Raw genomic sequence first — 5,772 nt, forward strand, 5'->3', positions numbered from 1 at the left:
TTACTTGCAGCCTATTGCAAAAAACCAAAACCCCACATAATTTGTTCCCACTTCTTTAGTTGAAGAATGCAGTTAATAACACCGTTAACACAGACTGACCTGGCAAAATATGAAAAAATTAGGGGGTGGTTCAAGACTTTTGCTCGGTACTGTATGAGAAATGGAAATCCAGACTCTCTGTGCACTTCACAATGTATCAGTGCACTTTGGCAGTAGTGTGGAGATTAAATGTTTTTTTCAAAGAATTAAAAAGTAGGAGCACAGTGGGAGAGAATAATGTGTGTGTTGGATAATGAAACATGTGAAAGATGGAAAAGTAGAAATAATGAATCACAACAGTCAAAATGTGAAAAAACAAAAACATTTTCCCTGGAGGATCTGTACAGTGACACACCGTCACAGTATCGACGATTAGCAAGCAAAACAAAACCCCAGAAATAACATTTGTTAAATGAAGACTTAGCTAAACTTTTTTAAACTTCACATCTGAATAACAAATAACACACGCAGCACATAGAAACAAATATCTAAAATGAGTTTGATCTAGATCGCAATAAAATTAGACACGCTTCCATAAGTTTTATGATCGACTTTTACAAGATCAAATTTGAGCAAGTAAAGACATTTCACATGAAGACCAGAGGCAGGAGAGTTGTATTTCAGAAAGACATCCAGCTCAGAGCGCTGAACTCATTCATCTTATTTTTTTTTTCTTTTTTCAGTATGCATAATAACACAGCCAGATGTTTTCATTCATTGCCACTGGAGCAGATGCATGTGTGTGTTCTGCAGACTGATTGAATCCTTCTGTACGCAGCTTAAAATGAGTCCTGAGGGACATGGTTGGATGGAAGTGGTGAGGAAGAGTGTCATGTTTTTTCCTCTGTAATAAATAAACAATATAATAAGCACAAATATTTTTGTTTTCCAAGTATATTTTTTATGAGCGCTGAACATGTGATCAAGATTAGACGATAAATACAAGATTAATTTCACTATTCTGGTGTATTTCTACCTACCTGACTCATTTTTGAATTAAATTAATGCAATGTGTGAGACTAATATTTGTAATCAGATCTTAATTTATGCAATTTTAATTCCAAATTATCCATCATAGACCCCAGAAACAGCATGAATAAAAAGAACACCCAATCCATGATATTAAAAAAAGCCTTGATCATTAATAGCAAGTCTTTTTAATATCAACCAATATGAGTAAAGTTAGCTTAAAGGCAAAAAAGCCAAAACCCCTGTTTTTCAGGCAGAGGAGAAAAAGAGGGACTCGGTGTAAGATAAAGAAGCATTTTTTTGAACTGTTAATCATGCAAAACTACTCTACTAGAGTCCAAGAATAAGAATATCATGTTGGAAATGAACATGAGGATGATCAAAACGCATTCCCTCCAACAAATAAATACTATAGAGGGCAGAGCTGCTTCATCATTTAAAAAAACAAAAAAACCAACGTCTTTGGCTGAGCACAAACACAAGCGCTCAGGAATCAGATTAACCAACAACATACAACAGCCAAGATTTGTTTCAACAACTCAGAGTAAAGAGTAATTAGCTAACACTGAGTAACTGTTGGCCAGTAAAATCAACAGTTGCTAACTTTCACATTCAGCAGCTCATTACGACACTTAAAATAAATCTAATTAAGATATTTAAAATGTTGGTTGTATTTTCCTTCCCGATGCATGTGAAAGGTTAAGACTTACATCTCCAAATGTACTGGAATTGATTTGAACCAGAGGACTTACCCACAGTGTTACTGCATAAACATGTTTACCGATGAAGGTAACTCAGATGCTGTCCTGACTGTGTGACTAAATTCTGTGCTTAAAGCATCAAATCAATGTAATATGATTAACTTGCTATGAGAGGTTTTTACTACACGTGGGTTCATACACCTTTTTCAGGGTCAAATTCAAGCACTTTGTAAGCACGTTCAATGTCCATTTTCAAACTTGTCCAGCACAAAAAAAGGATGCATATTTCACTTCGCATCACCTCAGTAAGACCATGTGAAAGGCCAAATTAATAAGTCTTCTCATCAGATCTTGATGCTTCGTTCTTATGTGACAAAAAATAGGAGGAGACAGATCTTAGCTTGTGTTGTTTTTTAAGTTGATTCATTCAAAACTAACTGCAAGACACTTAACTACATTGCAGTCTGTGTTGTTGAAGTCCTAAATTATCACCTTTAAAGTGTTTGTGCTAATAACATCATGTACAGTAAGACAGGCACAGAGAACAGCACTGACTGGGAGAGGCTTTGAACAGATGACATACTCAGTTCAATTCAACACTTTAGACTTTAAGGCTGCATGCTTGTGTATTCTTAAAGTATGAAATAGTCATTTGTCTACTGTCTCAGTGGCTGATAGTGCCCCACAGGCCTTAATGTGAGTTTGAGGCAATTATGTTTAAGTTGTTTAACGATAAACAGATTTTGAATGAAAGCGAGGGAACTTCGGTAGCACAAAAAAGTGTATATTCTTTGTGTCCATATGGATCAGTCATATTACCATTATTTCCCCCTAAGGTTGCCAAAAGCACCAAGTTCATACTTGAAAAAGCTGCAGCAATACACAAAAATATAATCAATATTCTATTTACTGGGTGACAACGCCGCTTTTAGCCTTCAATCAGAAAGCCTTAAGTTGGCTAGTTAAGCATCGGGCTAACGTTTAAAGCACAGGTGTCGAACTCCAGGCCTCGAGGGCCAGTGTCCTGCAGGTTTTAGATGTATCCTTGATCCAACACAGCTGATTTAAATGGCTAAATGACCTCCTAAACATGTCTTGATGTTCTCCAGAGGCCTGGTAATGAACTAATAATTTGATTCAGGTGTGTTGGCCCAGGGTGAGCTCTAAAACCTGCAGGACACCGGCCCTTGAGGCCTGGAGTTCGACACCCCTGGTTTAAAGCTTTCACTTTGGGGAAGTAACTCGCATTACTGCTACTGCTGTGTAATCTTAGTTAAATTCACAGCATATTCCATAAATTACCATGCAATAATTAACTGTTATAATAGCGGCACCGTATTGTATCACACTGAGTGCATTTCAATCATTTATCCCGCGAGTATGCTAGCTAGCAAAATAATAAAAACAATTTTAAAAATTAGCATGTGTAACGTACACACTCGAGAAAATTATTTACTAGGACTTACGCAAACTCCCCCATTGTGAAAACGTACAAATCCTTCTTGCAGACTCCTTGTATTTTTCGTTTTCCAGCAAACACTGATTAAAACGGCCACCTCCGGACACGTTAGTGCACTCACCCCCGACTGTTCGGGGAGGGGTGTCACACATTGAAACAGACTAACGTGCAGAGGTACAAGACAGCCCAGGCAGAGAAATGTTGGTTTTAGACTTCTCTATCTGATAAGAAAACTATTCAAAATCAGATAGTTATTTATGGTGAATGAAATACGGTTACAGTTTCACGAAGTTTTAAGCACCAAATCCGAAATCCACGAACTACAATATTAAAATCCAAGATTCTTCATTACTTTATACAGAAAAGTTTGACATGGTATGCAGAAAACAACAACAAAAACCCCCAAATACAAATAAACGAACAAAAAGTTTTGTAACTGTCAGTTTCCTTTTAAAATTCTTAGTGTGAACAACATTACACAAACAACCACGTCTTCGAACGCCTCGATCCCTTGTGATGCGGTAACTTTGCTTTGATCCTTCCTGACGTGGCAACTTTGCTTTGATCCCAAAACCCATAAATAGGAGCGCTCACCTATTATACTTTATGGCTTGACATTGACCTGACAGCGACTAAAACCCTTTCGAGAGGTTTTGAGAGCATTTTCTGACAGAAACCAAAACAAGTTCAGTTTTGTTTCTAAACCAATTCAGAAAACAAGCAGACACATTACACCATGTCAGCCAACCCATCCTTCGGCTCAGATGAGCGTAAAATATCTGAAGGGACCATTTTGGGAGATCACCACGTGGTAGAGGCTTTCCTTGGAGAAGGAGGCTTCGGTGTTGTAACCAAATGTCGCAATACAAAAAACAACCAGACTGTGGCTATTAAAGTCAACAAGAGCGACCCTGAAATTCTACAACAGGCAAAACAGGAAATTTTCATCCTGGAGCAGCTGCGACGCTTGGATCCAGACAGGTGCAACATTGTTGAATGGAACGGCTATTTCCTCGATGGAGAGCGTATTTGCTTAAATTTTGAACTCCTCGATCAAAGCCTGTGGGACTACATAGGGGGCTGGAATAACCAGGGTCTCCCAATAAGAGAACTCAGGCCAATTTTGCATCAGATCGCAAATGCTCTGTTCCACCTGGGTTCTGTGGGAATAGTGCATGCTGACCTCAAACCTGCCAACATAATGGTTGTGAATCGCCATGAGTCTCCTGTCAAAGTCAAACTTATAGACTTTGGCATCGCATGTAACACTTCTGCAGTGATTACTGGTGGTACTGTGGGGACAATTGGTTATTGTGCACCTGAGATTATGCTTGGCACTCCATATGATGAAGCAATTGACATGTGGTCTCTGGGGCTGGTAGCTGTGGAGCTTGCTACAGGGGTGCCTCTCTATCCTGGGGAAGACGATTATGATGTTTTGAAATTCATAATTGAAACCCAGGGTCAGCTACCAGATCATCTTCTAGAGTCTGGCTTGTACACTAATTGCTACTTCATCGAAGATAACTACAACGAACAGCGCTGGACATTTAAGACCAAAGAACAATTTCAATACGAGACAGATTATCAATCCAAGGAAACTCGATATATAAAACTTAAGCGTCTCGATGACCTCGAACAACTACTGAAGGTAAGGCGAGGACCTGAAAATGGCCAACAATTATTTGTCAGGCTAATCAAACAGATGTTGGCCTTGGATGCAAATCAGCGCATAACACCCTTGGAGGTTCTGAAGCATCCCTTTTTTAACACTGGCCTCTCAAGGAGTGCCCCCTGCACTGACATGAATAGCACAGGGGGAGAAAACCTTGTGCTTTCTCAGCAGCCTTCAAGCTGGGAAAGTCAAGGATCGCAAAAATTCAACTGCAGTTTCCAAAACTCAGTTGAATATCCTCAAAAAGGACACGTCAACACCTCAGCCAACCCATCTTCCTCTGAAGATGATCTTGAAATATCTGAAGGGACCATTTTGGGAGATCACCACGTGGTAGAGGCTTTCCTTGGAGAAGGAGGCTTCGGTGTTGTAACCAGGTGTCGCAATACAAAAAATAACCAAACTGTGGCTATTAAAGTCAACAAGAGCGACCCTGAAATTCTGCAACAGGCAAAACATGAAATTTTCATCCTGGAGCAGCTGCGACGCTTGGATCCAGACAGGTGCAACATTGTTGAATGGAACGGCTATTTCCTCGATGGAGAGCGTATTTGCTTAAATTTTGAACTCCTCGATCAAAGCCTGTGGGACTACATAGGGGGCTGGAATTACCAGGGTCTCTCAATAAGAGAACTCAGGCCAATTTTGCATCAGATCGCAAATGCTCTGTTCCACCTGGGTTCTGTGGGAATAGTGCATGCTGACCTCAAACCTGCCAACATAATGGTTGTGAATCGCCATGAGTCTCCCATCAAAGTCAAACTTATAGACTTTGGCCTCGCATGTCCCGCTTCTGCACTGATTCCTGGTGACCGTGTGGGGACGGTTGGTTATTGTGCACCCGAAGTTATGCTTGGCATTCCATATGATGAAGCAATTGACATGTGGGCTCTGGGGCTGGTAGCTGTGGAGCTTGCTACAGGGGTGCC

The sequence above is a fragment of the Oreochromis niloticus genome, linkage group LG13 (assembly GCF_001858045.2).
Source record: "Oreochromis niloticus isolate F11D_XX linkage group LG13, O_niloticus_UMD_NMBU, whole genome shotgun sequence".
NCBI classification, from domain to species: domain Eukaryota; kingdom Metazoa; phylum Chordata; class Actinopteri; order Cichliformes; family Cichlidae; genus Oreochromis; species Oreochromis niloticus.